Below are 13,916 nucleotides of genomic sequence, written 5' to 3' on the forward strand. Positions count from 1 at the left end.
ATTCTTATAAAACATATTATCTTAAATACAAACATTTTGAATTATATATATTCACATGCACTCGTATTTATTTTCTACCTTTGTTTTTATATTCTGTCCTTAACCTCTTTTTCTGTCTGTGTATAGGCAAGGTACATGTTACATTCTTTGCCTTTTCCCCATCATTCTCATGAACTCCAGGCATTTGCTTTGTTTGATGAGGAGTGAATCCCTAACTAAAGTAATAATCAGGTTCTGCAATCTGGAAACTGTGAGGAGAGTTCCAGTGATGTGTTAATCTTCAGTTTGCTCTAGAATTAGGCAGCTCAGGGCCTGGTTTTGATTCATTCTCACTCTAGTGAAAAGACTAAATACTCATTTGTAAAGAGCAAGTAAGCCCACATTGATGACTGAGAAATTCCCTGTGTGAGAATGATCTTGTTCTTGAACCTGGATCCTTGTGCAAAATAAATTTTTCTTGTTCTTTGCATAATTCTGGATATTCTGTGAACAACCATGATTATTTTTCTTTTCTTTTACTAATTTTTTTCAGTCTTTGTGACTGAGACCAAACTCTCATGAACATTAGCCAATTGCTCTATTACTGATATTTATGGTTACTTTTTGAAACATTCAAGTGTTACACAAAGTTAATATCAACTTTCTAAATTCAATAAATAAAACTCCACAATTACAGAACTATCCACTGAGAATTGACACTCCTTCCATCACTAGTAATTCCAAAAGTAGATCAAGCCACACAGCTCTTACACATATGTAATGGACCAATGTTGGTCCCATGCAGGCTCCCTAGCTGTCAGTCTACTGCCTGTGATCTTCTATGAGCCCAAGCTAGTTGTTTCTGTAGGTTCCTTTGTGATGAATTTGATAATACTGGCTGTATCATCCTTTCTCCCTTTCTTCAACAGGACTTCCTGAGCTCAGACCAGTGCTTGGTTGTGTATCTCTATATTTGTTTCTGTCAGTCGCTGGATGAAGGCTCTCTGATGACAAACTGAGGTAGTTACCAATCTGATTACAGGAGGTGGCCAATCCGTCTCCTATTTACTCTTCAGGCTACCTATCCAGTATTGTTAGGAGTCTTAGCTAGGGTCATCCTCATAGATTTGTGGGAATTTCCCTTGTACCAGGTTTCTACCTAACTCCAAAATGCTTTCCCTATCAAAATATATCTTTCATTATTCAACTCCATCCTCCCCTTCCCAAATGCAATCCCTCATGTTCCTATCCTGGCCAGGACCAGTCTACCCAGGAGTTCTCTTCTATTTTCACTTGTGTCTTGGGATTTTTACTGCTGTGAAGAGACATCACTCTTATAAAGTAAAACATTTCACTGGAGTTGCTCACTGGTAGTTTTAGAGGTTCAGTATATTATCATCATTGTGGGGATCATGGAGGTGCACAGGCAGACATGATACTGGAAAAATACCCAGTAGTCCTACATCTTACAAGCAACAGTAAGTCAATTGAAAGTCACATTTCATGAAACTTGAGTCAAACAGACCTTAAAGCCTGTCCCTGCAGTGACATACTTCCTCCAATAAGGCCACACCTCCTAATAGTGCCACTCCCTTTGGGGGCCATTTTCTTTCAAACTACAACATTTCTATTTCTGCTTTGGTCTTTCCTTGTTACCTAGCCTCTTTGGGGTTGTGTATTTTAGAATGGTTATCCTTTGCTTTACAACTAATATGTACTTGTGAATAAGTACAGTCATGCTTTCTCATACTAGTTTGCCTTGTCCAAGCTTAATACAACTGGAGGAACTTAGTCCTACCTCAACTTGATATGGCATTCTCTGTTTACAGTCATGGGGAGTGCTGCCCCTTTCTGAAAAGAAACAGAGGAACAGTGGATTGGAGGGGCCAGTAGGGAGGGGGAAAATGGGAGAAGAGGAGGGATGTAAAATAAATGAATGAATTAAATTAATTAAAAAAAAGAGAATAGACTCTGGTATATACTGTGGGAAACTCTAGGTGTTACAAAAAACAGCCAGGCCATCAAATACCTCCTATTGTGGATTGCGTTGGGTGGGTTACTCAGTCTAGGGGTTTGTAACCCACCCTGCAATCAGTTATTCCAGGGTCACGGAGGGGCACTACCTGGAAGGGAATGAGCTAAGACAGAAGAAGGAGGCCAAGCAGATTTGTCAAAGCCTCCGTTTATTAGGGACGGGTTACAGTTTATATATGGTAAGGAATGGGGGGCAGGGCACGGGATCTCGCCGCGTGGTTCCGGTCACGTAGGCCAGGTTACATTCGGACAGGTAGGTCAGAAGTCACAAGTTGCCACACCTAGTTCCCTGGATAGCTGGAATGTGAGGCGGGTTCCGCTAACAGATTAGCAGTTAATTGGGTGAGGGGCAGGTTTTCAATAGAACATAATTATGGGTGTGAGGTTCCCTGCAGACTCCCCAGGATGATGGTTTCTGTAATGATTTTTAGAGGGGAAATGGCTCCTGACATCCTATGTAATCAAAATTTCATACTCAACTGGACAAATGCAAGGTACATGCTATATTATCCTAAATTATAAACATTTTCTAAAGAAAAAAAAGTAAAGTTATTATTAGAGTTTGAGTTGTGGAAGGAAATACTGAGATTTAAAAATACAGATGATAAATGAGAGAACTGAGGATTAACAACTAGACTGAATCAGTGATGCTGCAATAGGAGAATGATATGGTGAAATGTGTCACAGGAGCAAGGATGTGGTGATAGGATGTCAAAATTCACTCATTTATTTGGTGCATTGTGTGTGTGTATGTATTGTCAGAGGTTATGGAAATATACAGCATATGAAAATTGATAATCATACGTTAACGTATCAGAGGAGTGATTCTCTGATGGAGGATAATCCTGTCCAGGAAAGGCCTGCAAGACCCTTAGACCATTGACTCTGAAAACTGTTGTTCACATTTACTGAAGCAACTTCATGTCTTCCCAATAACTGCATTGTAGTGTGCAATTTTATGTCTAACATGATATATGTGTGTGTATGTGTACATATATACATATATATGTAAACTTATAATTACATCTTGATCTACTGGAACACATATATCTGTGGGTGGTCAGGAAAATGACTTTTTATTTATCTATATGACTTTGATATATAGAATATACTCTAGTACGTTCTTTTTAGCTAGACCTATTTGTCTCATGAGAATTGTAGACACTTAAAAGCCTAATTTGGTTCTTTTGCTCGGGCTAACTGCACACAATTAGCCCACTTCCCCTCAAGAGCAAGTTCAAACTAGACTAAATACTTTTTGCAAATAGATCATAAGTTTAAAACTTTCCAGCTATACGCAAGGTCAGAAGGTCAGAGTCACAGTTGTTCATCCAAGGTTGCTACACAAAGCACCCTAAGAAAAGCTTTTCAATTCTTTGCTTGTCAAGTCTGCTGACAATAGACTTATGTCTTAAAGTTTATCACTGGGCACTCTCCCCTCACCCATCTGGTCCCATTCTTAGTCCTGTAACCTTGGAGCCTTGTGTTGCCATGGTAAATGACTCAGCTCCTTATCTCTTACCCTTGGACTGTGCTTTTGATCAATGATAGGTAACTCTTGTAATTTATTTCATTAATTCAAGTTACACATGGAGGAGGAGCTTTTAGGCTTGAGGAGATGGTGGTAAGAAATAGAAATAGGACAGGAGAATTAAAATGGAAAGAGAAGAATAATGAGACTTGTTTGGAACAACATGGTGTAAGAGAATTCATTCACCCTTAGATACCTTTCTCCCCCTGTAGTGTATGATCTGAACCCTAAAGAAACCCAAAGGCTTCATTACTGTGTGTGTGTGTGTGTGTGTATTCAAAAATAAAACCTGTGAATAAATCAGGTAGGTATAAATAAAAATATGTATTATATATCTCATAATATATAGGAAAATACTGTAGGATAAAATTCTAAAGGAAATACCTAAAATGCCCTGCAGAGCAGTTGTGAAGCTTCAGCTTGTCTCAGAATTACCTGAAAGACTTGCTCTGATGGGTTTCTACACTCAACCCTCTGAGTTTCACTACATTGCTGCAGCAGGCTTTTTTTTTTTTTTGTTAGGAATAAATATTCTCTGATAAGATGCTGCTGTCAGCATGGCTATTGTATATTGAGAGCTACAAACAGTGAATTAGATAATAGTAACTTCTGCAGAGGCTTGAACAAAATTGCAATGTTCAACTGCATGGCCAGTTAGTATTCCTCTGAGTCTGTCTGCAGGAGAAATTGATGCAGCCATGAGGATAGTATCCTTAATGTGAAGTGGTGGTACATGAAACAAATTTGGATACTCTCTTTAAACAGGGCTGCTTTAGATGCTTTACTAAGAGCTCAATTTTATTTTGATTACATACTCATGGAGAACAGGGAACTATACAACTATTTGGAATTCAGAGCAGGAATCTGTGTTGTGAAATAGGCTTATGGGATCGCTGTGTTCAGTTTCTTATTAATAGAACATACACTTGATCTAACGGCACAGACAGATACTAAGAGAACAATGTGATGAGGAGACAATATAAGGAGGAAGTCAGTAAAAACTTGTTCAGGCAGAATACGGAAGATACCATTCTAGAAGCTGATCATGTAATACAAAGTAAAAGTATTATTGTGAAAACAGACATATGATGTATAGGATGAAGATAAGTTAAAACCAAAGTAAAATATGTCTAATATCATAGTTGGCTTGACTTGGTATGGAAAAAGAATAAGAAAGAACACTATGACACATCACATGCAGGTATTACCTTTTAAGAGAAGTATGTCAATGCTTTAGAGAGGAAACCAAAGAGCTGTTGTGTGAGCCCCTTCATAAACCATCTGTCTGCTCTGCTGAAGCAAAATCTTTTTAGCCCTGTGAATATTATTCATTTAATGCCCAGAAAGAACATAATGCTTTGAATACAGGTGCTAAGCACAGCTAGAGGTAATAGCTTATTATCTGAGATAAGAGGAATAATTATAGCCACTTTTTTTAACAACTGGAAAAGCTGGTTGCACTACTGATTCTTGAAAACAACTATGCGGTTAGCTTTTTCAAAAATGAAGATAACGATGCACTTGCAAACCGACCTCAAAATTGTCCGTCTTTAATGGAAAGTCATTCTGGAGCTCCCTATAAAGCTAGAGCAAATGCTGACTGACATTTCCAACAGGGAAAAGTTAAATAGTATCTTATCAGCTGGCAAATAACAAGTGATTCTTTGTGATGAAAACAATTATGACATATTATCTATAATGTGTCTATCTTTAGAGAAAGGTAATTTACTTGAGTCTGTCACAAGAGAAGAATATTTGGTGATGCAAATAGTTCTCTCCTAAGATGACTGTTTATACCAAAATATCTTTTGCTTTTGTTGTAAATGGTAAAGCAGATGGCTAAGAAGAAACATTTTGTCAAGTTTGAAAGGTAAGCTACCTTACTGGATAAAATGCCCTCTTCTCTTTACTCCAAAGAGAAAAGACTGAAAAACAAACATAAAGATGCTGAAATTTTCAGGATTGACTTTTTTCGAGGAGATTTCAGGGACCACTAATTTAAATGTCTCCCTACAGTTAACCAACCATGCACATATTCAGAGTTATTTCTTGAGTTTCTATTATGTTGAGAAAACATTTCTGTTGCTGCATGAAGACAGAGAGCAATGGGCAGAAATCTGACACTGAAAGTCTAAACTATGCAATTAAATACCTGTACGTATTCTTTTAACACCAAGTATTTGTTATCATCCAATTCTGCTTTCTAGAAAGACCAGTGTAAATAATACATTTAGACACAAACTTACTCTAGATGCTTCTAAGTTAATATGTAAATGGTGGATAATATAAATATTTAGTAATGTTTTATGTCTTGAGTTGAATGACTGACCAATGTAAAAATTGTGCTTTACTTCTTATAAAACTAGGAATTTTTAACAAAGCACATGAACCAGGTTATTACTTTTTCACAATCATTAGAGATGAAAAGTGCTACTTTTGTACTTTCAGTCTTTTACTCTTCTTATACACTTTCAATGTCAAAATGATTCTTGATGAAAGGATTTGTATTCAATTCAGTTGGTAGATGTGGCAGCTGAGGCTTGGGAATGATAATTACCTTACCAGAGTATCATCTAGAGGCCCAATCACATTTTAGCCCTTCCCATTTGACTTCAATTTTTTATTTTATCTTTTGTTTCACGCATTAGCAAAGTAAACATGCGAAGTAGAGAAAGAAGATATTTTATGGAAGATATTTTAGAAGGAAGTCAAAATAACAGTGCATTTGATCTGAGTATAGACTGTGAAGTTGCCTAGTTGCTTTAGGGAATGATTGAGAGAGCAATTACAGGTTTATTAGGGTTCTCTGATTTAAATGATAGTAATTGTATGCAGATGTTGTTAAGTTAATACTCTGAATCAGTAAATCAGTATTCAATCTTAAAATTGCCACAGATGTTAAGCAATTGGAGTGATTCCCTGTACTACTGGTTTAGTAATGTATAATACAAGTATGAATGTATATTGGTAAATAATAGGAGTGGATAGAGATATTCCAGCCAACTGTAGTCTTCAATATTTAATGTAGGTAATGTAGGTATTTTTCCCTCCTCTGAAATTATTTTTCTTGTTATAAAAGGAAGATATGAAAATTAAATTTGTACATGCCAGTGATGTTGTCTGGAGTATGGGGATGATGTTTGACTTTCTACAATGTAAAAGACAGTTCTCACAGTAAAAAATTACCATTTGATATCATTTGCACCAGTATTTATCCCTAACACATAAACTGGCTCTTTGGAGCCCATTACCTATGGAGGAATACCTTGCATAGCATAGAAACAGAGGGGAGGGCCTAGATCCTGCCTCAAGTGACAGACTTTGTAGACTCTCCATGGGGGGCCTCACTCTCTCTGCTGAGTGGATGGGGGTGGGGTAGGGAGAAGATGAAGAAAGTGGGAGAAGAGAAGGGAGAGGGAACTGAGATTGGTTTGCAAATCAAAATTGTTTTAATAGCCAGAACCTGGAAACAACCTAGATGCCCTTCAATTGAAGAATGGATGAAGAAAGTATGGAATATATACATATTAGAGTACTACTCAGCAGTAAAAAACAAGGACTTCTTGAAGTTTGCAGGCAAATGGATGGAAATAGAAAACACCATCCTGAGTGAGGTAAGCCAGACCCAAAAAGAGGAACATGGGATGTACTCACTCATATTTGGTTTCTAGCCATAAATAAAGGACATTGAGCCTATAATTCGGGTTCTTAGAGAAGCTAAATAAGAAGGAGAACCCAAAGAAAATCATATAGGCTTCCTCCTGAATATTAACCTTCATCAGGCGTTGAAAGGAGACAGAGACAGAGACAGAGACCCACAGTGGAGCACCGGACTGAAATCTCAAGGTCCAAATCAGGAGCAGAAGGAGAGAGAGCACGAGCAAGGAACTCAGGACCGCGAGGGGTGCACCCACACATTGAGACAATGGGGATGTTCTATCGGGAACTCACCAAGGCCAGCTGGCCTGGGTCTGAAAAAGCCTGGGTTAAAACCGGTCTCGCTGAACATAGTGGACAATGAGGACTACTGAGACCTCAAGAACAATGGCAATGGGTTTTTGATCCTACTGTACCTATTGGTTTCATGGGAGCCTAGGCAGTTTCGTGGATGCTCACCTTACTAGACCTGGATGGAGGTGTGTGGTCCTTGGACTTCCCACAGGGCAAGGAACCCTGACTGCTCTTTGGGCTGACGAGGGAGGGGGACTTGATTGGGGGAGGGGGAGGGAAAGGGGAGGCGGCGGTGGGGAAGAGACAGAAATCTTTAATAAATAAATAAATAAAAATTTAAAAAAGTATATATATATATATACATACATCAGTTACATTGTCAAACTGTACAGAAATTACACCATTTGTAGGAAATCAGTGCTATATTCTTCTGATGAATGTATTTCAAAGGTATGCAGAATGAAGGCATGTTTTTTCCACATGGATGGAGAACGACTGGTGTTGGAGAAGGTGACATGATTATTTATTTATTGATTGATTGATTGATTTATTAAAGATTTCTGTCTCTTCCCCACCACCACCTCCCCTTTCCCTCCCCCTCTCCCAATCAAGTCCCCCTCCCTCCTCAGCCCAAAGAGCAATCAGGGTTCCTTGCCCTGTGGGAAGTCCAAGGACCACCCACCTCCATCCAGGTCTAGTAAGGTGAGCATCCAAACTGCCTAGGCTTCAACAAAACCAATAGGTGCAGTAGAATCAAAAACCCATCAAATGGATGGAAATAGAAAACACTATCCTGAGGGAGGTAAGCCAGACCCAAAAAGAGGAACATGGGATGTACTCACTCATATTTGGTTTCTAGCCATAAATAAAGGACATTGAGCCTATAATTCGGGTTCTTAGAGAAGATAAATAAGAAGGAGAACCCAAAGAAAATCATATAGGCATCCTCCTGAACATTAACCTTCATCAGGCAATGAAAGGAGACAAGAGACAGAGACAGAGACCCACAGTGGAGCACCGGACTGAAATCTCAAGGTCCAAATCAGGAGCAGAAGGAGAGAGAGCACGAGCAAGGAACTCAGGACCGCGAGGGGTGCACCCACACATTGAGACAATGGGGATGTCCTATCGGGAACTCACCAAGGCCAGCTGGCCTGGGTATGAAAAAGCCTGGAATAAAACCGGACTCGCAGAATATAGCGGACAATGAGGACTACTGAGAACTCAAGAACAATGGCAATGGATTTTTGATCCTATTGCACGTACTGGCTTTGTGGGGGGCCTAGGCAGTTTGGATGCTCACCTTACTAGACCTGGATTGAGGGGCTTGGTCCTCGGGCTTCCCACAGGACCGGGAACCTTGATTGCTCTTTGAGCTGATGAGGAGGGGGACTTGATCAGGGGAGGAGGTCTTGATCGGGGGGAGGGGGAGGGAAATGGGAGGCAGTGGCGGGGAGGAGACAGAAACCTTTAATAAAGAAAAAAAAAGAAAAAAAGAAAAAAAAGGAAATAAGTTTCATACAATTCTTCCAAACAAAGCATATCATTTTCCCCACTCTTTTTTCAGATTGCCCTTTAATAATTTCCATCACTTTTACATTAATGTAAATTGAAAACATGGATCTGAAGTGATGGACTCAGGTTCAAAGTTCAGTAACTACAAAGTGGGCCACAACAGTTTGTAACTCCATTTCCAAGGGATCTGATGACTTCTTCAGGCCACCATGGTGAAATTCCAGTCATACATGAACGCCAAGTATTTATGTATATAAAATTTTAAAAAAAATTAAGTTATTTTTTCACTGATAATTTCAGGTACATTTGTAACTTCCATCTCTGCATGCTTCTTACCTCAGAGGAAAAAATATCACACATTCATTCCATTCAAAATGTTGTATTTGTTCAAATTCACAGAGTCTAGTAGAGCTTCCATCCATTATCCACCCTTCTTGCTAACACATCATCATTGTATAAATGTGATGCTGGGTGTCCCGAGCTCATCTTTGTGGTCTCATTTTCCACTGTTATTAGCACTTCTTTACAATTCTATGCTTATTTATATGACCAGTTCTGATTAATCTCAAATTAATTTGACATCTCCTGGAATAGACTCTGAAGAATTTATCAAATCCCCAGAATAACCCAGCAGGGAGGGGTGCAGGCACAGTTCTCTTCTTCCATTGTCCTAGATAAAAAGCCATGACTAAAGGCCTAGAGGACACCTTGCTTTACACAGGATTGACCTTGCATTACAGAGCCACTGAATGGGAGCTTATGTCCACTTGAGAAATTCTTGTGTAAGAATAACTCTGTTAAGCCACACAATAAATCACTTAGGTGTACTTGTCAAAAATATCCATAGTACTCAAAAATCTTTTCATTGTCATAACAATTAAAATTAACTTATCAGTCTCCAAAGTAAAATATCTCTTTCAAGAAAAGCAAAATTGGATTGACTCTATAAATCAATTAAGTAAATACTAAAGTTTAAGCAATACTATGGTTGCAATCTATACTAATATCTATATGTACAAACCAATATTTAATATTTACTTAAGTTGTTTAAATTTTATCTGTCAGACTTAATGCTTGAAACAATGACTACCAGACACACTCAAGTGGCTCGGAGTTGTATTTAGCTAGATATTTTCTCAAAAAATAAATGAGTTGAACTCAAGTCAGGTAACAAGACCAGAATTCCATCAGAATATGAGAATTTTTATATTTTTTTTAATTTTTAACACAGGAAACAATGATATACTATGAGTCACTGTATGTTTCAGAGTGTACTATAATTTTGAGAACAAAACTTTTGAAAATTGATCTATTAGTCAACTCAGAAATCACTAGTAGCTTTGTTCTTGTTCCTTATAATCACCAAGGGTGTCTTGGTGAGATCTTATACCTCATTGTAGACTTGTCTGTCCTTGGAGTATTTTCTCTCCTCTTTGTATGAAGCAAAATTATTGTGGATGTAAATTTATTACGTTATATTATCCAGATGAATTAAATTTCTCATCATCATATAGTTAAAAAAAGAGTAACTATTCTTATGATACTGACACATGTTTGCTAGTTAAAAACTATTGAGATTATATCTCTGCTCTCCATGTCTTCAGTATACGCTCAACATCATTTTCTGCATGCAACATTCTTAATAATTCTACCCTCACATTGATTACCTATATAATAACAGAGCAAATGAATGCTTATATACATTACTATACATTACTATGGGAAGTTTATAAGCTGGTCGTTCAGTAGTTTCAACAATGAGTACACAGGTGCTTCTCAGTTTCAGCTAAAGATGCTCATTTGGAAGAAGTTTAAAAAAAAAAAAAGCAGGAGCCATAATTATTCTGGCACTACCTGCCTCCTTCAAGTACATTCTCAGAAGGGGTGCTTTGGGTCACTCCCCTACCTGAAAGTTTCTATCTCTTGTTCCCGTCATTGCAGTTTTATTTTGATTTAAATTTTTAATTAAAGTAGGCTTTGTGAAATCCCTAAGCCTTATACATTTCAGTCTTAACCTCTGGATAATAAAAGACTGACCACTTTACAAGAACTAATGCAATGTATCTTTCTTTATACTTACTATTAAATATTAGTTTTAAAAATGCACGTAACTTCCAAATGATCCTTGAAAATGGCATGTACAAAGTTAACCACAAATTTCCTTTCACAGGCATTCATAAAACAGTTCTATTATGAAGAATAAAAAGAAGTTTGAATTCCTTTTATTTGAATTCCCCTTCAAAACTGTTTTTCCCAAAGTTATCTTGTCATCAATTCTTTAGGCCTCTCAAAATTACGTAACAATGGTTAGGTGATTGGTAAGGCACTTTAGAATGCCACTGGTAAACGTGAAACATTCTCTCAGATCCAAAATAGAATAACAAGCCTGGCTGCCCCCTGCCGTGGAGCTTACTAATTCAGGAATCTTGCAAACTCTCACAGATGCTGAGATTCCCACTGGGATGGAACCACACTGCTGCCTTTTTACTTGTGGCCTCTCAGATACTTAAGAAAATTACAGTTACACACCCTTCTCTAAGACAGGGAGCAGAAACTCCTCTTGGATACTTTCCACAGATAAATGGACTGTATAACTCTTCAATCTGTTTTTTCCCCACCTGTTTTTTGTTTGTTCGTTTTGTTTTATGGTTTTTGTTGTTGGTGGTGGTGTTTTTTTTGTTTGTTTGTTTGTTTCTGGTTAAGAATTGAAGAAAATGGGAAGGCACTTTTTTATTATTGGTGAACACATTTAGCTAGAGAAGTTTAATTTAATGTATGCTGATCCTCGCTGACTCTTTTATTTGGAAATATATGATAATGATTATGTTAACATGTGCTAACTAAGGAGAATCTGGAATGTGGAATAAAAATGACAGCTTTCTAGGTTTGGGATTATAAGGTTAAATATGGTATTTCCTATGTTTAACAAGAATTGCTTACCATGAATAAGGCTTAAGACTTGTTCCTCAAATGCACAGAAACACACATACAAGCACACACACACGGCTACACATAGGCAAACACATCAAAACAAACAAGAAGAGAAAATGCAGCATGTTCATTTATGTATCACAGCTGTCATCTTTAAAATAAGACAAATTAAGCCCCCCAGTATTAAAACACTGAAGCCCATACACTATGTGTCACCTTTCTTTGTTTCTTACTTGTTCACGAATTTCTCCATGGGGGGAGGGGTGATACCACTTTCCTATCCACTTTATTAGATACAAGAAATTAGATTGATGGCAGACAATCCTTAATATTTATGTTAAAAATCAATGTTTGCACGGGCTGATCTTAGTCAATTACATTTCCTTATCAATAGCCAATCTCTTAAATTTCAATTACTTCAGAAAGATATTTAATTGTTTCTGATCCTAAGAGAATATGTGTTCCATGTGACATGACATGGCTGGATTAGGACTTATGCATTCTTTTATCTACCAGAGAACACTAAGCTCTGTTTGGCATATTGGAATGCTGGTATCCTGTATTTCCATGAATGACTATGGATGGCTATCACATTGAAGAGCTGTGGAAAATCATGCACAATATATTAATCTGTCTGTAGTGATTACAAACTCATCTTTCATTCCTTCAAATACCTCAGCTTTCTGTCATGAAACATTCTTGCCATATACTTATCTATAAATATACGTGCCTAACGCATGTAGTATAAAAAATCATTTTACTCTATAATTTGTAATTTGATGTACAAGATGGAAAACAAAATAATCCCAAATGTACTTTCTTGGAGTTCAAACCAAGGAGCATTTGAGAACAACAAATATAGGGAGATCTTTATATTGTGTTTTTTCTTATGTACCTAAGAACCTGACCTGCCCAAACACAGCACACTTTCTGTCTATTTCCTCCTTGTTATTAAAATGTCATCATCCATGTTAAGATAAACATATATCAGGGAATTGAAAGTCAAATATCACAACTATATCTTGGTGAATCTTTATTCCAGCTCTGTTCTTCCCTCTTCATCTCCTGTAAGGATATTTTAGTTTCTCTTTAAACATGTCTATGTTCTGATTTCCATTCCTTGTGGAGACAGTATTCAGACAACCATCATATTCCTTTTTGAACTTGTGATTTTCCATCATGCCTATGACGTTAAATATTTGTTAGAGTTTAAATGCATGTTTCTTCTTCTAATATTTTCCCTTTTTTATACACGTAAGTTATAGAAAGTTAAATACTCAGAAAGAAAGCTGCTTTGTCCACAAAGAAGAAAATCATTTTCAAGAAACAATAGTATTTAGTTAGTTAACAAGTCACATGAAACTAAAAGTTCTAAAGAGAACTGAGGCACATAGAGTCGATTTATATATAAATTGCTATTGCTGTTCCACAATTTCATGCCATTATATTGATAAAAATCTGACAAATCTTTGAGTCGTTTTTTTCCTTTCTCTATCAGAGAAAAATATGATACACATGATACTATTGCTTCTTGGAGCTGAAGAAATCCTTTAATTTTTTTTATTTTTATAATTCCAATTGCAGCAGGAGCACGGATGTGAAAATCCATACCCAGGAAAATAGGGATCACACTGAGTCTATTAATTTACTAAAATCTAGACTAGTCAAATCATTTTCGACACCATAAAAATTGACATAATGGAAATGTACACAATAAAACACATATTCAAGTCACGTTAAAGCAGTATGGAGTATTTAGATTAATAAGACTGACCAGCGGCATAACCAGTGTTCTGATTAGGTGGGAGAGTCCTTCACTAGTGTTGGTCTCTTTCTTGGAAATCAAAAGGGCTGATTTAATTGGAGTGATATAAATCATTTGAAATGAAATCACTCACATTGTATGTACAAAAATTGCGTTTCTAACAAATAGTGTCTCATATTACATAAAAGCAATATCATATATATATATACA

Source organism: Alexandromys fortis, unplaced genomic scaffold (genome assembly GCF_014885135.2).
Source record: "Alexandromys fortis isolate MF-2015 unplaced genomic scaffold, M_Fortis_MF-2015_v1.1 scaffold_0, whole genome shotgun sequence".
Classification (NCBI taxonomy): Eukaryota; Metazoa; Chordata; class Mammalia; order Rodentia; family Cricetidae; genus Alexandromys; species Alexandromys fortis.